The sequence below is a fragment of the Schistocerca nitens genome, chromosome 6 (genome assembly GCF_023898315.1).
Source record: "Schistocerca nitens isolate TAMUIC-IGC-003100 chromosome 6, iqSchNite1.1, whole genome shotgun sequence".
NCBI classification, from domain to species: domain Eukaryota; kingdom Metazoa; phylum Arthropoda; class Insecta; order Orthoptera; family Acrididae; genus Schistocerca; species Schistocerca nitens.
In genome coordinates this window covers 756,419,943-756,444,422 of record NC_064619.1, presented here as the reverse complement: position 1 = coordinate 756,444,422, position 24,480 = coordinate 756,419,943, and positions in this window count along the sequence as shown.

The following is a 24,480-nucleotide window of genomic DNA, read 5'->3' as shown; positions in this document are numbered from 1 at the left end:
CTCTTATATTTAAATCCGATGCAATTTCTGCGTTTCATCGGCAATAGGAGGGTCCTATGGATACAGTAAACCTGCAAAGGTGCATCGGAATGTAAAACTGGTGACAGAGGAAACGCTCAAAAACATAGACAGTAGGAAGACACAGTCTTCCTGTACTTAAGTCGGCATTGTGTCTCTTATATTTAATTCCAAAGCAATTTCTGTGTTTCATCGTCACTGTGAAAGTGCAATGGATACAATAAACCTGCAGAGGTGCATCGGAATGTAAAACTGGTGACACAGGAAACGCTCAAAACGTAGACAGTAGGAAGACTCAGTCTTCCTGTACTTAAGTCGGCATTGTGTCTCTTATATTTAATTCCCATGCAATTTCTGTGTTTCATTGTCGATGTGAATGTCCAAGGGATACAGTAAACCTGCAGAGGTGCATCGGAATGTGAAACTGGTGACACAGGAAACGCTCTACACATAGACAGTAGGAAGACTCAGTCTTCCGGTACTTAAGTTGGCATTGTGTCTCTTATATTTAATTCCGATGCAATTTCTGTGTTTCATCGTCCATGGGAAGGTCCAAGGAATACAGTAAACCTGCCGAGGTGCATCGGAATGTAAAACTGAATACACAGGAAACGCTGAAAACATAGACAGTAGGAAGACTCAGTCTTCCTGTACTTAAATCGGTATTGTGTCTCTTATATTTAAATCCGATGCAATTTCTGTGTTTCATCGTCACTGTGAAGGTCCAAGTGATACAGTAAACCAGCAGAGGTGCATCGGTATGTAAAACTGGTGACACAGGAAACGCTTAATACATAGACAGTAGGAAGACTCAGTCTTCCTGTACTTAAGTCGGCATTGTGTCTCTTATATTTAATTTCGATGCAATTTCTGTGTTTCATCGTCACTGTGAAGGTCAAAGGGATACAGTAAACCTGCAGAGGTGCATCGGAATGTAAAACTGGTGACACAGGAAACGCTCAAAACATAGACAGTAGGAAGACTCAGTCTTCCTGTACTTAAGTCTGCACTGTGTCACTTATATTTAAATCCGTTGCAATTTCTGTGTTTCATCGTCAATGGGAAGGTCCAATGGATACAGTAAACCTGCAGAGGTGCATCGGAATGTAAAACTGGTGACACAGGAAACGCTCAAAACATAGACAGTAGGAAGACTCAGTCTTCCTGACTTAAGTCGGCATTGTGTCTCTTATATTTAATTCCGATGAAATTTCTGTGTTTCATCGTCAATGGGAAGGCCCAAGGGATACAGTAAACATGCAGAGGTGCATCGGAATGTAAACCTGGTGACACAGGAAACGCTCAATACATAGACAGTAGGAAGACACAGTCTTCCTGTACTGAAGTCGGCATTGGGACTCTTATATTTAATTACAAAGCAAATTCTGTGTTTCATCGTCACTGTGAAGGTCCAGTGGATACAGTAAACCTGCAGAGGTGCATCAGAATGTAAAACTGGTGACACAGGAAAAGCTCAAAACATAGACAGTAGGAAGACTCAGTCTTCCTGTACTTAAGTCGACATTTTGTCTCTTATATTAATTCCGATGCAATTTCTGTGTTTCATCGTCCATGGGAAGGTCCAAGGAATACAGAAAACCTGCAGAGGTGCATCGGAATGTAAAACTGAATACACAGGATACGCTGAAAACATAGACAGTAGGAAGACTCAGTCTTCCTGTACTTAAATCGGCATTGTGTCTCTTATATTTAAATCCGATACAATTTCTGTGTTTCATCGTCACTGTGAAGGTCCAAGGGATACAGTAAACCTGCAGAGGTGCATCGGAATGTAAAACTGGTGACACAGGAAACGTTCAAAGCATAGACAGTAGGATGACTCAGTCTTCCTGTACTTAAGTCGGCATTGTGTCACTTATATTTAAATCCGTTGCAATTTCTGTGTTTCATCGTCAATGGGAAGGTCCAATGGATACAGTAAACCTGCAGAGGTGCATCGGAATGTAAAACTGGTGACACAGGAAACGCTTAATACATAGACAGTAGGAAGACTCAGTCTTCCTGTACTTAAGTCGGCATTGTGTCTCTTATATTTAATTTCGATGCAATTTCTGTGTTTCATCGTCACTGTGAAGGTCAAAGGGATACAGTAAACCTGCAGAGGTGCATCGGAATGTAAAACTGGTGACACAGGAGACGCTCAAAACATAGACAGTAGGAAGACTCAGTCTTCCTTTACTTAAGTCGGCATTGTGTCTCTTATATTTAAATCCGATGCAATTTCTGAGTTTCATCGTCAACGGGAAGGTCCAATGGATACAGTAAACCTGCAGAAGTGCATCGGAATGTAAAACTGGTGACACAGGAAACGCTCAATACGTAGACAGTAGGAAGACTCAGTTTTCCTGTACTTAAGTCGGCATTGTGTCTCTTATATTTAATTCCCATGCAATTTCTGTGTTTCATTGTCGATGTGAATGTCCAAGGTATACCGTAAACCTGCAGAGGTGCATCGGAATGTGAAACTGGTGACGCAGGAAACGCTCTAAACATAGACAGTAGGAAGACTCAGTCTTCCCGTACTTAAGTTGGCATTGTGTCTCTTATATTTAATTCCGATGCAATTTCTGTGTTTCATCGTCAATCGGAAGGTCCAAGGGATACAGTAAACCTGCAGAGGAGCATCGGAATGTAAAACTGGTGACACAGGAAACGCTCAAAACATAGACAGTAGGAAGACTCAGTCTTCCTGTACTTAAGTCTGCATTGTGTCACTTATATTTAAATCCGTTGCAATTTCTGTGTTTCATCGTCAATGGGAAGGTCCAATGGATACAGTAAACCTGCAGAGGTGCATCGGAATGTAAAACTGGTGACACAGGAAACGCTCAAAACATAGACAGTAGGAAGACTCAGTCTTCCTGACTTAAGTCGGCATTGTGTCTCTTATATTTAATTCCGATGATATTTCTGTGTTTCATCGTCAATGGGAAGGCCCAAGGGATACAGTAAACATGCAGAGGTGCATCGGAATGTAAACCTGGTGACACAGGAAACGCTCAATACATAGACAGTAGGAAGACACAGTCTTCCTGTACTGAAGTCGGCATTGGGACTCTTATATTTAATTACAAAGCAAATTCTGTGTTTCATCGTCACTGTGAAGGTCCAGTGGATACAGTAAACCTGCAGAGGTGCATCAGAATGTAAAACTGGTGACACAGGAAAAGCTCAAAACATAGACAGTAGGAAGACTCAGTCTTCCTGTACTTAAGTCGGCATTTTGTCTCTTATATTAATTCCGATGCAATTTCTGTGTTTCATCGTCCATGGGAAGGTCCAAAGAATACAGAAAACCTGCAGAGGTGCATCGGAATGTAAAACTGAATACACAGGATACGCTGAAAACATAGACAGTAGGAAGACTCAGTCTTCCTGTACTTAAATCGGCATTGTGTCTCTTATATTTAAATCCGATGCAATTTCTGTGTTTCATCGTCACTGTGAAGGTCCAAGGGATACAGTAAACCTGCAGAGGTGCATCGGAATTTAAAACTGGTGACACAGGAAACGCTCAAAGCATAGACCCTAAGAAGACTCAGTTTTCTTGTACTTAAGTCGGCATTGTGTCCCTTATATTTAATTCCGATGCAATTTCTGTGTTTCATCGTCAATGGGAAGGTCTAAGGGATACAGTAAACCTGCAGAGGTGCATCGGAATGTAAAACTGGTGACACAGGAAACGCTCAAAACATAGACAGTAGGAAGACTCAGTCTTCCTGTACTTAAGTCTGCATTGTGTCACTTATATTTAAATCCGTTGCAATTTCTGTGTTTCATCGTCAATGGGAAGGTCCAATGGATACAGTAAACCTGCAGAGGTGCATCGGAATGTAAAACTGGTGACACAGGAAACGCTCAAAACATAGACAGTAGGAAGACTCAGTCTTCCTGACTTAAGTCGGCATTGTGTCTCTTATATTTAATTCCGATGAAATTTCTGTGTTTCATCGTCAATGGGAAGGCCCAAAGGATACTGTAAACATGCAGAGGTGCATCGGAATGTAAACCTGGTGACACAGGAAACGCTCAATACATAGACAGTAGGAAGACACAGTCTTCCTGTACTTAAGTCGGCATTGGGACTCTTATATTTAATTACAAAGCAAAATCTGTGTTTCATCGTCACTGTCAAGGTCCAGTGGATACAGTAAACCTGCAGAGGTGCATCAGAATGTAAAACTGGTGACACAGGAAAAGCTCAAAACATAGACAGTAGGAAGACTCAGTCTTCCTGTACTTAAGTCGGCATTTTGTCTCTTATATTAATTCCGATGCAATTTCTGTGTTTCATCGTCCAAGGGAAGGTCCAAGGAATACAGTAAACCTGCAGAGGTGCATCGGAATGTAAAACTGAATACACAGGAAACGCTGAAAACATAGACAGTAGGAAGACTCAGTCTTCCTGTACTTAAATCGGCATTGTGTCTCTTATATTTAAATCCGATGCAATTTCTGTGTTTCATCGTCACTGTGAAGGTCCAAGGGATACAGTAAACCTGCAGAGGTGCATCGGAATGTAAAACTGGTGATACAGGAAACGCTCAAAACATAGACCTAAGGATGACTCAGTTTTCTTGTATTCAAGTCGGCATTGTGTCTCTTATATTTAATTCCGATGCAATTTCTGTGTTTCATCGTCACTGTGAAGGTCGAATGGATGCAGTAAACCTGCAGAGATGCATCGGAATGTAAAACTGATGACACAGGAAACGCTCAAAGCATAGACAGTAGGAAGACTCAGCCGTCCTGTACTTAAGTCGGCATTGTGCCTCTTATATTTAAATCCGATGCAATTTCTGCGTTTCATCGGCAATAGGAGGGTCCTATGGATACAGTAAACCTGCAAAGGTGCATCGGAATGTAAAACTGGTGACAGAGGAAACGCTCAAAAACATAGACAGTAGGAAGACACAGTCTTCCTGTACTTAAGTCGGCATTGTGTCTCTTATATTTAATTCCAAAGCAATTTCTGTGTTTCATCGTCACTGTGAAAGTGCAATGGATACAATAAACCTGCAGAGGTGCATCGGAATGTAAAACTGGTGACACAGGAAACGCTCAAAACGTAGACAGTAGGAAGACTCAGTCTTCCTGTACTTAAGTCGGCATTGTGTCTCTTATATTTAATTCCCATGCAATTTCTGTGTTTCATTGTCGATGTGAATGTCCAAGGGATACAGTAAACCTGCAGAGGTGCATCGGAATGTGAAACTGGTGACACAGGAAACGCTCTACACATAGACAGTAGGAAGACTCAGTCTTCCGGTACTTAAGTTGGCATTGTGTCTCTTATATTTAATTCCGATGCAATTTCTGTGTTTCATCGTCCATGGGAAGGTCCAAGGAATACAGTAAACCTGCCGAGGTGCATCGGAATGTAAAACTGAATACACAGGAAACGCTGAAAACATAGACAGTAGGAAGACTCAGTCTTCCTGTACTTAAATCGGTATTGTGTCTCTTATATTTAAATCCGATGCAATTTCTGTGTTTCATCGTCACTGTGAAGGTCCAAGTGATACAGTAAACCAGCAGAGGTGCATCGGTATGTAAAACTGGTGACACAGGAAACGCTTAATACATAGACAGTAGGAAGACTCAGTCTTCCTGTACTTAAGTCGGCATTGTGTCTCTTATATTTAATTTCGATGCAATTTCTGTGTTTCATCGTCACTGTGAAGGTCAAAGGGATACAGTAAACCTGCAGAGGTGCATCGGAATGTAAAACTGGTGACACAGGAAACGCTCAAAACATAGACAGTAGGAAGACTCAGTCTTCCTGTACTTAAGTCTGCACTGTGTCACTTATATTTAAATCCGTTGCAATTTCTGTGTTTCATCGTCAATGGGAAGGTCCAATGGATACAGTAAACCTGCAGAGGTGCATCGGAATGTAAAACTGGTGACACAGGAAACGCTCAAAACATAGACAGTAGGAAGACTCAGTCTTCCTGACTTAAGTCGGCATTGTGTCTCTTATATTTAATACCGATGAAATTTCTGTGTTTCATCGTCAATGGGAAGGCCCAAGGGATACAGTAAACATGCAGAGGTGCATCGGAATGTAAACCTGGTGACACAGGAAACGCCCAATACATAGACAGTAGGAAGACACAGTCTTCCTGTACTGAAGTCGGCATTGGGACTCTTATATTTAATTACAAAGCAAATTCTGTGTTTCATCGTCACTGTGAAGGTCCAGTGGATACAGTAAATCTGCAGAGGTGCATCAGAATGTAAAACTGGTGACACAGGAAAAGCTCAAAACATAGACAGTAGGAAGACTCAGTCTTCCTGTACTTAAGTCGACATTTTGTCTCTTATATTAATTCCGATGCAATTTCTGTGTTTCATCGTCCATGGGAAGGTCCAAGGAATACAGAAAACCTGCAGAGGTGCATCGGAATGTAAAACTGAATACACAGGATACGCTGAAAACATAGACAGTAGGAAGACTCAGTCTTCCTGTACTTAAATCGGCATTGTGTCTCTTATATTTAAATCCGATACAATTTCTGTGTTTCATCGTCACTGTGAAGGTCCAAGGGATACAGTAAACCTGCAGAGGTGCATCGGAATGTAAAACTGGTGACACAGGAAACGTTCAAAGCATAGACAGTAGGATGACTCAGTCTTCCTGTACTTAAGTCGGCATTGTGTCTCTTATATTTAAATCCGATGCAATTTCTGTGTTTCATCGTCAATGGGAAGGTCCAATGGATACAGTAAACCTACAGAGGTGCATCGGAATGTAAAACTGGTGACACAGGAAACGCTCAAAACGTAGACAGTAGGAAGACTCAGTCTTCATGTACTTAAGTCGGCATTGTGTCTCTTATATTTAATTCCGATGCAATTTCTGTGTTTCATCGTCGATGGGAATGTCCAAGGGATACAATAAACCTGCAGAGGTGCATCGGAATGTAAAACTGATGACACAGGAAACGCTGAAAACATAGACAGTAGGAAGACTCAGACTTCCTGTACTTAGGTAGGCATTGTGTCTCTTATATTTAAATCCGATGCAATTTTTGCGTTTCATCGTCACAGTGAAGGTCCAATGGATACAGTTAACCTGCAGAGGTTCATCGGAATGTAAAACTGGTGACACAGGAAACGCTCAAAACATAGACCTAAGGAAGACTCAGTTTTCTTGTACTTAAGTCGGCATTGTGTCTCTTATATTTAATTCCGATGCAATTTCTGTGTTTCATCGTCACTGTGAAGGACGAATGGATGCAGTAAACCAGCAGAGGTGCATCGGTATGTAAAACTGGTGACACAGGAAACGCTTAATACATAGACAGTAGGAAGACTCAGTCTTCCTGTACTTAAGTCGGCATTGTGTCTCTTATATTTAATTTCGATGCAATTTCTGTGTTTCATCGTCACTGTGAAGGTCAAAGGGATACAGTAAACCTGCAGAGGTGCATCGGAATGTAAAACTGGTGACACAGGAGACGCTCAAAACATAGACAGTAGGAAGACTCAGTCTTCCTTTACTTAAGTCGGCATTGTGTCTCTTATATTTAAATCCGATGCAATTTCTGAGTTTCATCGTCAACGGGAAGGTCCAATGGATACAGTAAACCTGCAGAAGTGCATCGGAATGTAAAACTGGTGACACAGGAAACGCTCAATACGTAGACAGTAGGAAGACTCAGTTTTCCTGTACTTAAGTCGGCATTGTGTCTCTTATATTTAATTCCCATGCAATTTCTGTGTTTCATTGTCGATGTGAATGTCCAAGGTATACCGTAAACCTGGAGAGGTGCATCGGAATGTGAAACTGGTGACGCAGGAAACGCTCTAAACATAGACAGTAGGAAGACTCAGTCTTCCCGTACTTAAGTTGGCATTGTGTCTCTTATATTTAATTCCGATGCAATTTCTGTGTTTCATCGTCAATCGGAAGGTCCAAGGGATACAGTAAACCTGCAGAGGAGCATCGGAATGTAAAACTGGTGACACAGGAAACGCTCAAAACATAGACAGTAGGAAGACTCAGTCTTCCTGTACTTAAGTCTGCATTGTGTCACTTATATTTAAATCCGTTGCAATTTCTGTGTTTCATCGTCAATGGGAAGGTCCAATGGATACAGTAAACCTGCAGAGGTGCATCGGAATGTAAAACTGGTGACACAGGAAACGCTCAAAACATAGACAGTAGGAAGACTCAGTCTTCCTGACTTAAGTCGGCATTGTGTCTCTTATATTTAATTCCGATGATATTTCTGTGTTTCATCGTCAATGGGAAGGCCCAAGGGATACAGTAAACATGCAGAGGTGCATCGTAATGTAAACCTGGTGACACAGGAAACGCTCAATACATAGACAGTAGGAAGACACAGTCTTCCTGTACTGAAGTCGGCATTGGGACTCTTATATTTAATTACAAAGCAAATTCTGTGTTTCATCGTCACTGTGAAGGTCCAGTGGATACAGTAAACCTGCAGAGGTGCATCAGAATGTAAAACTGGTGACACAGGAAAAGCTCAAAACATAGACAGTAGGAAGACTCAGTCTTCCTGTACTTAAGTCGGCATTTTGTCTCTTATATTAATTCCGATGCAATTTCTGTGTTTCATCGTCCATGGGAAGGTCCAAAGAATACAGAAAACCTGCAGAGGTGCATCGGAATGTAAAACTGAATACACAGGATACGCTGAAAACATAGACAGTAGGAAGACTCAGTCTTCCTGTACTTAAATCGGCATTGTGTCTCTTATATTTAAATCCGATGCAATTTCTGTGTTTCATCGTCACTGTGAAGGTCCAAGGGATACAGTAAACCTGCAGAGGTGCATCGGAATGTAAAACTGGTGACACAGGAAACGTTCAAAGCATAGACAGTAGGATGACTCAGTCTTCCTGTACTTAAGTCGGCATTGTGTCTCTTATATTTAAATCCGATGCAATTTCTGTGTTTCATCGTCAATGGGAAGGTCCAATGGATACAGTAAACCTGCAGAAGTGCATCGGAATGTAAAACTGGTGACACAGGAAACGCTCAAAACGTAGACAGTAGGAAGACTCAGTCTTCCTGTACTTAAGTCGGCATTGTGTCTCTTATATTTAATTCCGATGCAATTTCTGTGTTTCATCGTCGATGGGAATGTCCAAGGGATACAATAAACCTGCAGAGGTGCATCGGAATGTAAAACTGATGACACAGGAAACGCTGAAAACATAGACAGTAGGAAGACTCAGACTTCCTGTACTTATGTAGGCATTGTGTCTCTTATATTTAAATCCGATGCAATTTTTGCGTTTCATCGTCACAGTGAAGGTCCAATGGATACAGTTAACCTGCAGAGGTTCATCGGAATGTAAAACTGGTGACACAGGAAACGCTCAAATCATAGACCTAAGGAAGACTCAGTTTTCTTGTACTTAAGTCGGCATTGTGTCTCTTATATTTAATTCCGATGCAATTTCTGTGTTTCATCGTCACTGTGAAGGTCGAATGGATGCAGTAAACCTGCAGAGATGCATCGGAATGTAAAACTGATGACACAGGAAACGCTCAAAGCATAGACAGTAGGAAGACCCAGCCGTCCTGTACTTAAGTCGGCATTGTGCCTCTTATATTTAAATCCGATGCAATTTCTGCGTTTTATCGGCAATAGGAAGGTCCTATGGATACAGTAAACCTGCAAAGGTGCATCGGAATGTAAAACTGGTGACAGAGGAAACGCTCAAAAACATAGACAGTAGGAAGACACAGTCTTCCTGTACTTAAGTCGGCATTGTGTCTCTTATATTTAATTCCAAAGCAATTTCTGTGTTTCATCGTCACTGTGAAAGTGCAATGGATACAATAAACCTGCAGAGGTGCATCGCAATGTAAAACTGGTGACACAGGAAACGCTCAAAACGTAGACAGTAGGAAGACTCAGTCTTCCTGTACTTAAGTCGACATTGTGTCTCTTAGATTTAATTCCGATGCAATTTCTGTGTTTCATCGTCAATGGGAAAGTCCAAGGGATACAGTAAACCTGCAGAGGTCCATCGGAATGTAAAACTGGCGACACAGGAAACGTTAAAAATATTGACCATAAGAGGACTCAGTTTTCTTGTACTTAAGTCGGCATTGTGTCTCTTATATTTAATTCCGATGCAATATCTGTTTTTCATAGTCACTGTGAAGGTCGAAGGGATACAGTAAACCTGCAGAGGTGCATCGGAATGTAAAACTGGTGACACAGGAACCGCTCAAAACGTAGACAGTAGGAAGAGTCTTCCTGTACTTAAGTCGACATTGTGACTCTTAGATCTAATTCCGATGCAATTTCTGTGTTTCATCGTCGATGGGAAGGTCCAAGGGATACAGTAAACCTGCAGAGGTCCATCGGAATGTAAAACTGGTGACACAGGAAACGCTCAAACCATAGACCCCAAGAAGACTCAGTTTTCTTGCACTTAAGTCGGCATTGTGTCTCTTATATTTTATTCCGATGCAATTTCTGTGTTTCATCGTCACTGGGAAGGTCCGATGGATACAGTAAACCTGCAGAGGTGCATCGGAATGTAAAATTGGTGACACAGGAGACGCTCAAAACATAGACCCTAAGAAGACTCAGTTTTCTTGTACTTAAGTCGGCATTCTGTCTCTTATATTTAATTCCGATGCAATTTCTGTGTTTCATCGCCACAGTGAAAGTCGAATGGATACAGTAAACCTGCAGAGGTGCATCGAAATGTAAACCTGGTGACACAGGAAACGCTCAATACATAGACAGTAGGAAGACTCAGTCTTCCTTTACTTAAGTCGGCATTGTGTCTCTTATATTTAAATCCGATGCTATTTCTGAGTTTCATCGTCAACGGGAAGGCCCAATGGATACAGTAAACCTGCAGAAGTGCATCGGAATGTAAAACTGGTGACACAGGAAACGCTCAATACGTAGACAGTAGGTAGACTCAGTTTTCCTGTACTTAAGTCGGCATTGTGTCTCTTATATTTAAATCCGATGCAATTTGTGTGTTTCATCGTCACTGTGAAGGTCCAAGGGATACAGTAAACCTGCAGAGGTGCATCGGAATGTAAAACTGGTGACACAGGAAACGCTCCAAACATAGACAGTAGAAAGACTCAATCTTCCTGTACTTAAGTCGGCATTGTGTCTCTTATATTTAATTCCGATCCAGTTTCTTTGTTTCATCGTCAATGGGAAGGTCCAAGAGATACAGTAAACCTGCAGAGGTGCATCGGATTGTAAAACTGATGACACAGGAAACCCTCAAAACATAGACAGTAGGAAGACTCAGACTTCCTGTACTTAAGTAGGCATTGTGTCTCTTATATTTATATCCGATGCAATTTGTGTGTTTCATCGTTACTGTGAAGGTCGAATGGATGCAGTAAACCTGCAGAGATGCATCGGAATGTAAATCTGATGACACAGGAAACGCTAAAAGCATAGACAGTAGGAAGACTCAGCCTTCCTGTACTTAAGTCGGCATTGTGCCTCTTATATTTGAATCCGATGCAATTTCTGTGTTTCATCGTCCATGGGAAGGTCCAAGGAATACAGTAAACTTGCAGAGGTGCATCGGAATGTAAAACTGATTACACAGGAAACGCTGAAAACATAGACAGTAGGAAGACTCAGTCTTCCTGTACTTAAATCGGCATTGTGTCTCTTATATTTAAATCCGATGCCATTTCTGTGTTTCATCGTCGATGGAAGGTCCAAGGGACACAGCAAACCTGCAGAGGTGCATCAGAATGTAAAACTGGTGACACAGGAAACGCTCAAAACATAGACACTAGGAAGACTCAGTCTACCTGTACTTCAGTCTGCATTGTGTCTCTTATATTTAAATCCGATGCAATTTCTGTGTTTCATCGTCAATGGGAAGGTCTAATGGATACAGTAAACCTGCAGAGGTGCATCGGAATGTAAAACGGGTGATACAGGAAACGCTCAAAACATAGACAGTGGGAAGACTCAGTCTTCCTGACTTAAGGCGGCATTGTGTGTCTTACATTTAATTCCGATGAAATTTCTGTGTTTCATCGTCAATGGGAAGGTCCAAGGGATACAGTAAACCTGCAGAGGTGCATCGGAATGTAAACCTGGTGACACAGGAAACGCTCAATACATAGACAGTAGGAAGACACAGTCTTCCTGTACTTAAGTCGGCATTGTGTCTCTTATGTTTAATTCCAAAGCAATTTCTGTGTTTCATCGTCACTGTGAAGGTCCAGTGGATACAGTAAACCTGCAGAGGTGCATCGGAATGTAAAACTGGTGACACAGGAAAAGCTCAAAACCTAGACAGTAGGAAGACTCAGTCTTCCTGTACTTAAGTCGGCATTGTGTCTCTTATATTTAATTCCGATGCAATTTCTGTGTTTCATCGTCCATGGGAAGGTCCAAGGAATACAGTAAACCTGCAGAGGTGCATCGGAATGTAAAACTGATTACACAGGAAAAGCTGAAAACATAGACAGTAGGAAGACTCAGTCTTCCTGTACTTAAGTCGGCATTGTGTCTCTTATATTTAATTCCGATGCAATTTCTGTGTTTCATCGGCACTGTGAAGGTCCTAGGGATACAGTAAACCTGCAGAAGTGCATCGGTATGTGAAACTGGTGACACAGGAGACGCTCAAAACATAGACAGTAGGAAGACTCAGTCTTCCTTTACTTGAGTCGGCATTGTGTCTCTTATATTTAAATCCGATGCAATTTCTGTGTTTCATCGTCAATGGGAAGGTCCAATGGATACAGTAAACCTGCAGAGGTGCATCGGAATGTAAAACTGGTGACACAGGAAACGCTCAAAACTTAGACCCTAAGAAGACTGAATTTTGTAGTACTGAAGTCGGCCTTGTGTCTCTTATATTTAATTCCGATCCAATTTCTGTGTTTCATCGTCACTGTGAAGGTCCTACGGATACAGTAGACCTGCAGAGGTGCATCGGAATGTAAAACTGGTGACACAGGAAACGCTCAAAACATAGACAGTGAAAGACTCAGTCTTCCTGTACTTAAGTCGGCATTGTGTCTCTTATATTTAATTCCGATCCAATTTCTGTGTTTCATCGTCAATGGGAAGGTCCAAGGGATACAGTAAACCTGCAGAGGTGCATCGGAGTGTAAAACTGATGACACAGGATACCCTCAAAACATAGACAGTAAGAAGACTCAGACTTCCTGTACTTAAGTAGGCATTGAGTCTCTTATATTTAAATCCGATGCAATTTGTGTGTTTCATCGTCACTGTGAAGGTCGAATGGATGCAGTAAACCTGCAGAGACGCATCGGAATGTAAAACTGATGACACAGGAAACGCTCAAAGCATAGACAGTAGGAAGACTCAGCCTTCCTGTACTTAAGTCGGCATTGTGCCTCTTATATTTAAATCCGATGCAATTTCTGTGTTTCATCGTCAATGGGAAGGTCTAATGGATACAGTAAACCTGCAGAGGTGCATCGGAATGTAAAACGGGTGATACAGGAAACGCTCAAAACATAGACAGTGGGAAGACTCAGTCTTCCTGACTTAAGGCGGCATTGTGTCTCTTACATTTAATTCCGAAGAAATTTCTGTGTTTCAACGTCAATGGGAAGGTCCAAGGGATACAGTAAACCTGCAGAGGTGCATCGGAATGTAAACCTGGTGACACAGGAAACGCTCAATACATAGACAGTAGGAAGACACAGTCTTCCTGTACTTAAGTCGGCATTGTGTCTCTTATGTTTAATTCCAAAGCAATTTCTGTGTTTCATCGTCACTGTGAAGGTCCAGTGGATACAGTAAACCTGCAGAGGTGCATCAGAATGTAAAACTGGTGACACAGGAAAAGCTCAAAACATAGACAGTAGGAAGACTCAGTCTTCCTGTACTTAAGTCGGCATTGTGTCTCTTATATTTAATTCCGATGCAATTTCTGTGTTTCATCGTCCATGGGAAGGTCCAAGGAATACAGTAAACCTGCAGAGGTGCATCGGAATGTAAAACTGATTACACAGGAAAAACTGAAAACATAGACAGTAGGAAGACTCAGTCTTCCTGTACTTAAGTCGGCATTGTGTCTCTTATATTTAATTCCGATGCAATTTCTGTGTTTCATCGGCACTGTGAAGGTCCTACGGATACAGTAAACCTGCAGAGGTGCATCAGAATGTAAAACTGGTGACACAGGAAAAGCTCAAAACATAGACAGTAGGAAGACTCAGTCTTCCTGTACTTAAGTCGGCATTGTGTCTCTTATATTTAATTCCGATGCAATTTCTGTGTTTCATCGTCCATGGGAAGGTCCAAGGAATACAGTAAACCTGCAGAGGTGCATCGGAATGTAAAACTGATTACACAGGAAAAGCTGAAAACATAGACAGTAGGAAGACTCAGTCTTCCTGTACTTAAGTCGGCATTGTGTCTCTTATATTTAATTCCGATGCAATTTCTGTGGTTCATCGGCACTGTGAAGGTCCAAGGGATACAGTAAACGTGCAGAGGTGCATCGGTATGTGAAACTGGTGACACAGGAGACGCTCAAACATAGACAGTAGGAAGACTCAGTCTTCCTTTACTTGAGTCGGCATTGTGTCTCTTATATTTAAATCCGATGCGATTTCTGTGTTTCATCGTCAATGGGAAGGTCCAATGGATACAGTAAACCTGCAGAGGTGCATCGGAAAGTAAAACTGGTGACACAGGAAACGCTCAAAACGTAGACAGTAGGAAGACTCTGATTTCCTGTACTTAAGTCGGTATTGTGTCTATTACATTTAATTCCGATGCAATTTCTGTGTTTCATCGTCGATGGGAATGTCCAAGGGATACAGTAAACATGCAGAGGTGCATCGGAATGTGAAACTGGTGACACAGGAAACGCTCAAAACATAGACAGTAGGAAGACTCAGTCTTCCCGTACTTATGTCGGCATTGTGTCTCTTATATTTAATTCCGATGCAATTTCTGTGTTTCATCGTCCATGGGAAGGTCCAAGGGATACAGTAAACCTGCAGAGGCCCATCGGAATGTAAAACTGGTGACACAGGAAACGCTCAAAACATGGTCCCTAAAGAAGACTCAGTTCTTTGTACTTAAGTCGGCACTGTGTCTCTTATATTTAATTCCGATGCAATTTGTGTGTTTCAACGTCACAGTGAAGGTCCAATGGATACAGTTAACCTGCAGAGGTTCATCGGAATGTAAAACTGGTGACACAGGAAACGCTCAAAACATAGACCTAAGGCAGACTCAGTTTTCTTGTACTTAAGTCGGCATTGTGTCTCTTATATTTAATTCCGATGCAATTTCTGTGTTTCATCGTCACTGTGAAGGTCGAATGGATGCAGTAAACCTTCAGAGATGCATCGGAATGTAAAACTGATGACACAGGAAACGCTCAAAGCATAGACAGTAGGAAGACCCAGCCGTCCTGTACTTAAGTCGGCATTGTGCCTCTTATATTTAAATCCGATGCAATTTCTGCGTTTCATCGGCAATAGGAAGGTCCTATGGATACAGTAAACCTGCAAAGGTGCATCGGAATGTAAAACTGGTGACAGAGGAAACGCTCAAAAACATAGACAGTAGGAAGACACAGTCTTCCTGTACTTAAGTCGGCATTGTGTCTCTTATATTTAATTCCAAAGCAATTTCTGTGTTTCATCGTCACTGTGAAAGTGCAATGGATACAATAAACCTGCAGAGGTGCATCGCAATGTAAAACTGGTGACACAGGAAACGCTCAAAACGTAGACAGTAGGAAGACTCAGTCTTCCTGTACTTAAGTCGACATTGTGTCTCTTAGATTTAATTCCGATGCAATTTCTGTGTTTCATCGTCAATGGGAAAGTCCAAGGGATACAGTAAACCTGCAGAGGTCCATCGGAATGTAAAACTGGTGACACAGGATACGCTAAAAACATTGACCATAAGAGGACTCAGTTTTCTTGTACTTAAGTCGGCATTGTGTCTCTTATATTTAATTCCGATGCAATATCTGTTTTTCATAGTCACTGTGAAGGTCGAAGGGATACAGTAAACCTGCAGAGGTGCATCGGAATGTAAAACTGGTGACACAGGAAACGCTCAAAACGTAGACAGTAGGAAGAGTCTTCCTGTACTTAAGTCGACATTGTGACTCTTAGATCTAATTCCGATGCAATTTCTGTGTTTCATCGTCGATGGGAAGGTCCAAGGGATACAGTAAACCTGCAGAGGTCCATCGGAATGTAAAACTGGTGACACAGGAAACGCTCAAACCATAGACCCCAAGAAGACTCAGTTTTCTTGCACTTAAGTCGGCATTGTGTCTCTTATATTTTATTCCGATGCAATTTCTGTGTTTCATCGTCACTGGGAAGGTCCGATGGATACAGTAAACCTGCAGAGGTGCATCGGAATGTAAAATTGGTGACACAGGAGACGCTCAAAACATAGACCCTAAGAAGACTCAGTTTTCTTGTACTTAAGTCGGCATTGTGTCTCTTATATTTAATTCCGATGCAATTTCTGTGTTTCATCCCCACAGTGAAAGTCGAATGGATACAGTAAACCTGCAGAGGTGCATCGAAATGTAAACCTGGTGACACAGGAAACGCTCAATACATAGACAGTCGGAAGACACAGTCTTCCTGTACTTAAGTCGGCATTGTATCTCTTATATTTAATTCCAAAGCAATTTCTGTGTTTCATCGTCACTGTGAAGATCCAAGTGATACAGTAAACCAGCAGAGGTGCATCGGTATGTAAAACTGGTGACACAGGAAACGCTTAATACATAGACAGTAGGAAGACTCAGTCTTCCTGTACTTAAGTCGGCATTGTGTCTCTTATATTTAATTTCGATGCAATTTCTGTGTTTCATCGTCACTGTGAAGGTCCAAGGGATACAGTAAACCTGCAGAGGTGCATCGGAATGTAAAACTGGTGACACAGGAGACGCTCAAAACATAGACAGTAGGAAGACTCAGTCTTCCTTTACTTAAGTCGGCATTGTGTCTCTTATATTTAAATCCGATGCAATTTCTGAGTTTCATCGTCAACGGGAAGGTCCAATGGATACAGTAAACCTGCAGAAGTGCATCGGAATGTAAAACTGGTGACACAGGAAACGCTCAATACGTAGACAGTAGGTAGACTCAGTTTTCCTGTACTTAAGTCGGCATTGTGTCTCTTATATTTAAATCCGATCCAGTTTCTTTGTTTCATCGTCAATGGGAAGGTCCAAGAGATACAGTAAACCTGCAGAGGTGCATCGGATTGTAAAACTGATGACACAGGAAACCCTCAAAACATAGACAGTAGGAAGACTCAGACTTCCTGTACTTAAGTAGGCATTGTGTCTCTTATATTTATATCCGATGCAATTTGTGTGTTTCATCGTCACTGTGAAGGTCGAATGGATGCAGTAAACCTGCAGAGATGCATCGGAATGTAAATCTGATGACACAGGAAACCCTCAAAACATAGACAGTAGGAAGACTCAGACTTCCTGTACTTAAGTAGGCATTGTGTCTCTTATATTTAAATCCGATGCAATTTCTGTGTTTCATCGTCAATGGGAAGGTCTAATGGATACAGTAAACCTGCAGAGGTGCATCGGAATGTAAAACGGGTGATACAGGAAACGCTCAAAACATAGACAGTGGGAAGACTCAGTCTTCCTGACTTAAGGCGGCATTGTGTCTCTTACATTTAATTCCGATGAAATTTCTGTGTTTCATCGTCAATGGGAAGGTCCAAGGGATACAGTAAACCTGCAGAGGTGCATCGGAATGTAAACCTGGTGACACAGGAAACGCTCAATACATAGACAGTAGGAAGACACAGTCTTCCTGTACTTAAGTCGGCATTGTGTCTCTTATGTTTAATTCCAAAGCAATTTCTGTGTTTCATCGTCACTGTGAAGGTCCAGTGGATACAGTAAACCTGCAGAGGTGCATCAGAATGTAAAACTGGTGACACAGGAAAAGCTCAAAACATAGACAGTAGGAAGACTCAGTCTTCCTGTACTTAAGTCGGCATTGTGTCTCTTATATTTAATTCCGATGCAATTTCTGTGTTTCATCGTCCATGGGAAGGTCCAAGGAATACAGTAAACCTGCAGAGGTGCATCGGAATGTAAAACTGATTACACAGGAAAAGCTGAAAACATAGACAGTAGGAAGACTCAGTCTTCCTGTACTTAAGTCGGCATTGTGTCTCTTATATTTAATTCCGATGCAATTTCTGTGGTTCATCGGCACTGTGAAGGTCCAAGGGATACAGTAAACCTGCAGAGGTGCATCGGTATGTGAAACTGGTGACACAGGAGACGCTCAAACATAGACAGTAGGAAGACTCAGTCTTCCTTTACTTGAGTCGGCATTGTGTCTCTTATATTTAAATCCGATGCGATTTCTGTGTTTCATCGTCAATGGGAAAGTCCAATGGATACAGTAAACCTGCAGAGGTGCATCGGAAAGTAAAACTGGTGACAGAGGAAACGCTCAAAAACATAGACAGTAGGAAGACACAGTCTTCCTGTACTTAAGTCGGCATTGTGTCTCTTATATTTAATTCCGATGCAATTTCTGTGTTTCATCGTCGATGGCAATGTCCAAGGGATATAGTAAACATGCAGAGGTGCATCGGAATGTGAAACTGGTGACACAGGAAACGCTCAAAACATAGACAGTAGGAAGAATCAGTCTTCCCGTACTTAAGTCGGCATTGTGTCTCTTATATTTAATTCCGATGCAATTTCTGTGTTTCATCGTCCATGGGAAGGTCCAAGGGATACAGTAAACCTGCAGAGGCCCATCGGAATGTAAAACTGGTGACACAGGAAACGCTCAAAACATGGACCCTAAAGAAGACTCAGTTCTTTGTACTTAAGTTGGCACTGTGTCTCTTATATTTAATTCCGATGCAATTTGTGTGTTTCAACGTCACAGTGAAGGTCCAATGGATACAGTTAACCTGCAGAGGTTCATCGGAATGTAAAACTGGTGACACAGGAAACGCTCAAAACATAGACCTAAGGAAGACTCAGTTTTCTTGTACTTAAGTCGGCATTGTGTCTCTTATATTTAATTCCGATGCAATTTCGGTGTTTCATCGTCACTGTGAAGGTCGAATGGATGCAGTAAACCTGCAGAGATGCATCGGAATGTAAAACTGATGACACAGGAAACGCTCAAAGCATAGACAGTAGGAAGACCCAGCCGTCCTGTACTTAAGTCGGCATTGTGCCTCTTATATTTAAATCCGATGCAATTTCTGCGTTTCATCGGCAATAGGAAGGTCCTATGGATACAGTAAACCTGCAAAGGTGCATCGGAATGTAAAACTGGTGACAGAGGAAACGCTCAAAAACATAGACAGTAGGAAGACACAGTCTTCCTGTACTTAAGTCGGCATTGTGTCTCTTATATTAAATTCCAAAGCAATTTCTGTGTTTCATCGTCACTGTGAAAGTGCAATGGATACAATAAACCTGCAGAGGTGCATCGCAATGTAAAACTGGTGACACAGGAAACGCTCAAATCGTAGACAGTAGGAAGACTCAGTCTTCCTGTACTTAAGTCGACATTGTGTCTCTTAGATTAATTCCGATGCAATTTCTGTGTTTCATCGTCAATGGGAAAGTCCAAGGGATACAGTAAACCTGCAGAGGTCCATCGGAATGTAAAACTGGTGACAGAGGAAACGCTCAAAAACATAGACAGTAGGAAGACACAGTCTTCCTGTACTTAAGTCGGCATTGTGTCTCTTATATTTAATTCCAAAGCAATTTCTGTGTTTCATCGTCACTGTGAAAGTGCAATTGATACAATAAACCTGCAGAGGTGCATCGCAATGTAAAACTGGTGACACAGGAAACGCTCAAAACGTAGACAGTAGGAAGACTCAGTCTTCCTGTACTTAAGTCGACATTGTGTCTCTTAGATTTAATTCCGATGCAATTTCTGTGTTTCATCGTCAAACGGAAAGTCCAAGGGATACAGTAAACCTGCAGAGGTCCATCGGAATGTAAAACTGGTGACACAGGATACGCTAAAAACATTGACCATAAGAGGACTCAGTTTTCTTGTACTTAAGTCGGCATTGTGTCTCTTATATTTAATTCCGATGCAATATCTGTTTTTCATAGTCACTGTGAAGGTCGAAGGGATACAGTAAACCTGCAGAGGTGCATCGGAATGTAAAACTGGTGACACAGGAAACGCTCAAAGCGTAGACAGTAGGAAGAGTCTTCCTGTACTTAAGTCGACATTGTGACTCTTAGATCTAATTCCGATGCAATTTCTGTGTTTCATCGTCGATGGGAAGGTCCAAGGGATACAGTAAACCTGCAGAGGTCCATCGGAATGTAAAACTGGTGACACAGGAAACGCTCAAACCATAGACCCCAAGAAGACTCAGTTTTCTTGCACTTAAGTCGGCATTGTGTCTCTTATATTTTATTCCGATGCAATTTCTGTGTTTCATCGTCACTGGGAAGGACCGATGGATACAGTAAACCTGCAGAGGTGCATCGGAATGTAAAATTGGTGACACAGGAGACGCTCAAAACATAGACCCTAAGAAGACTCAGTTATCTTGTACTTAAGTCGGCATTGTGTCTCTTATATTTAATTCCGATGCAATTTCTGTGTTTCATCCCCACAGTGAAAGTCGAACGGATACAGTAAACCTGCAGAGGTGCATCGAAATGTAAACCTGGTGACACAGGAAACGCTCAATACATAGACAGTCGGAAGACACAGTCTTCCTGTACTTAAGTCGGCATTGTATCTCTTATATTTAATTCCAAAGCAATTTCTGTGTTTCATCGTCACTGTGAAGATCCAAGTGATACAGTAAACCAGCAGAGGTGCATCGGTATGTAAAACTGGTGACACAGGAAACGCTTAATACATAGACAGTAGGAAGACTCAGTCTTCCTTTACTTGAGTCGGCATTGTGTCTCTTATATTTAAATCCGATGCGATTTCTGTGTTTCATCGTCAATGGGAAAGTCCAATGGATACAGTAAACTTGCAGAGGTGCATCGGAAAGTAAAACTGGTGACACAGGAAACGCTCAAAACGTAGACAGTAGGAAGACTCTGATTTCCTGTACTTAAGTCGGTATTGTGTCTATTACATTTAATTCCGATGCAATTTCTGTGTTTCATCGTCGATGGCAATGTCCAAGGGATACAGTAAACATGCAGAGGTGCATCGGAATGTGAAACTGGTGACACAGGAAACGCTCAAAACATAGACAGTAGGAAGACTCAGTCTTCCCGTACTTAAGTCGGCATTGTGTCTCTTATATTTAATTCCGATGCAATTTCTGTGTTTCATCGTCCATGGGAAGGTCCAAGGGATACAGTAAACCTGCAGAGGCCCATCGGAATGTAAAACTGGTGACACAGGAAACGCTCAAAACATGGACCCTAAAGAAGACTCAGTTCTTTGTACTTAAGTCGGCACTGTGTCTCTTATATTTAATTCCGATGCAATTTGTGTGTTTCAACGTCACAGTGAAGGTCCAATGGATACAGTTAACCTGCAGAGGTTCATCGGAATGTAAAACTGGTGACACAGGAAACGCTCAAAACATAGACCTAAGGAAGACTCAGTTTTCTTGTACTTAAGTCGGCATTGTGTCTCTTATATTTAATTCCGATGCAATTTCGGTGTTTCATCGTCACTGTGAAGGTCGAATGGATGCAGTAAACCTGCAGAGGTGCATCGGAATGTAAAACTGATGACACAGGAAACGCTCAAAGCATAGACAGTAGGAAGACCCAGCCGTCCTGTACTTAAGTCGGCATTGTGCCTCTTATATTTAAATCCGATGCAATTTCTGCGTTTCATCGGCAATAGGAAGGTCCTATGGATACAGTAAACCTGCAAAGGTGCATCGGAATGTAAAACTGGTGACAGAGGAAACGCTCAAAAACATAGACAGTAGGAAGACACAGTCTTCCTGTACTTAAGTCGGCATTGTGTCTCTTATATTAAATTCCAAAGCAATTTCTGTGTTTCATCGTCACTGTGAAAGTGCAATGGATACAATAAACCTGCAGAGGTGCATCGCAATGTAAAACTGGTGACACAGGAAACGCTCAAATCGTAGACAGTAGGAAGACTCAGTCTTCCTGTACTTAAGTCGACATTGTGTCTCTTAGATTAATTCCGATGCAATTTCTGTGTTTCATCGTCAATGGGAAAGTCCAAGGGATACAGTAAACCTGCAGAGGTCCATCGGAATGTAAAACTGGTGACAGAGGAAACGCTCAAAAACATAGACAGTAGGAAGACACAGTCTTCCTGTACTTAAGTCGGCATTGTGTCTCTTATATTTAATTCCAAAGCAATTTCTGTGTTTCATCGTCACTGTGAAAGTGCAATTGATACAATAAACCTGCAGAGGTGCATCGCAATGTAAAACTGGTGACACAGGAAACGCTCAAAACGTAGACAGTAGGAAGACTCAGTCTTCCTGTACTTAAGTCGACATTGTGTCTCTTAGATTTAATTCCGATGCAATTTCTGTGTTTCATCGTCAAACGGAAAGTCCAAGGGATACAGTAAACCTGCAGAGGTCCATCGGAATGTAAAACTGGTGACACAGGATACGCTAAAAACATTGACCATAAGAGGACTCAGTTTTCTTGTACTTAAGTCGGCATTGTGTCTCTTATATTTAATTCCGATGCAATATCTGTTTTTCATGGTCACTGTGAAGGTCGAAGGGATACAGTAAACCTGCAGAGGTGCATCGGAATGTAAAACTGGTGACACAGGAAACGCTCAAAACGTAGACAGTAGGAAGAGTCTTCCTGTACTTAAGTCGACATTGTGACTCTTAGATCTAATTCCGATGCAATTTCTGTGTTTCATTGTCGATGGGAAGGTCCAAGGGATACAGTAAACCTGCAGAGGTCCATCGGAATGTAAAACTGGTGACACAGGAAACGCTCAAACCATAGACCCCAAGAAGACTCAGTTTTCTTGCACTTAAGTCGGCATTGTGTCTCTTATATTTTATTCCGATGCAATTTCTGTGTTTCATCGTCACTGGGAAGGTCCGATGGATACAGTAAACCTGCAGAGGTGCATCGGAATGTAAAATTGGTGACACAGGAGACGCTCAAAACATAGACCCTAAGAAGACTCAGTTTTCTTGTACTTAAGTCGGCATTGTGTCTCTTATATTTAATTCCGATGCAATTTCTGTGTTTCATCCCCACAGTGAAAGTCGAATGGATACAGTAAACCTGCAGAGGTGCATCGAAATGTAAACCTGGTGACACAGGAAACGCTCAATACGTAGACAGTCGGAAGACACAGTCTTCCTGTACTTAAGTCGGTATTGTATCTCTTATATTTAATTCCAAAGCAATTTCTGTGTTTCATCGTCACTGTGAAGATTAAAGTGATACAGTAAACCAGCAGAGGTGCATCGGTATGTAAAACTGGTGACACAGGAAACGCTTAATACATAGACAGTAGGAAGACTCAGTCTTCCTGTACTTAAGTCGGCATTGTGTCTCTTATATTTAATTTCGATGCAATTTCTGTGTTTCATCGTCACTGTGAAGGTCCAAGGGATACAGTAAACCTGCAGAGGTGCATCGGAATGTAAAACTGGTGACACAGGAGACGCTCAAAACATAGACAGTAGGAAGACTCAGTCTTCCTTTACTTAAGTCGGCATTGTGTCTCTTATATTTAAATCCGATGCAATTTCTGAGTTTCATCGTCAACGGGCAGGTCCAATGGATACAGTAAACCTGCAGAAGTGCATCGGAATGTAAAACTGGTGACACAGGAAACGCTCAATACGTAGACAGTAGGTAGACTCAGTTTTCCTGTACTTAAGTCGGCATTGTGTCTCTTATATTTAAATCCGATGCAATTTGTGTGTTTCATCGTCACTGTGAAGGTCCAAGGGATACAGTAAACCTGCAGAGGTGCATCGGAATGTAAAACTGGTGACACAGGAAACGCTCCAAACATAGACAGTAGAAAGACTCAATCTTCCTGTACTTAAGTCGGCATTGTGTCTCTTATATTTAATTCAGATCCAGTTTCTTTGTTTCATCGTCAATGGGAAGGTCCAAGAGATACAGTAAACCTGCAGAGGTGCATCGGATTGTAAAACTGATGACACAGGAAACCCTCAAAACATAGACAGTAGGAAGACTCAGACTTCCTGTACTTAAGTAGGCATTGTGTCTCTTATATTTATATCCGATGCAATTTGTGTGTTTCATCGTCACTGTGAAGGTCGAATGGATGCAGTAAACCTGCAGAGATGCATCGGAATGTAAATCTGATGACACAGGAAACGCTAAAAGCATAGACAGTAGGAAGACTCAGCCTTCCTGTACTTAAGTCGGCATTGTGCCTCTTATATTTGAATCCGATGCAATTTCTGCGTTTCATCGGCAATAGGAAGGTCCAATGGATACAGTAAACCTGCAGAGGTG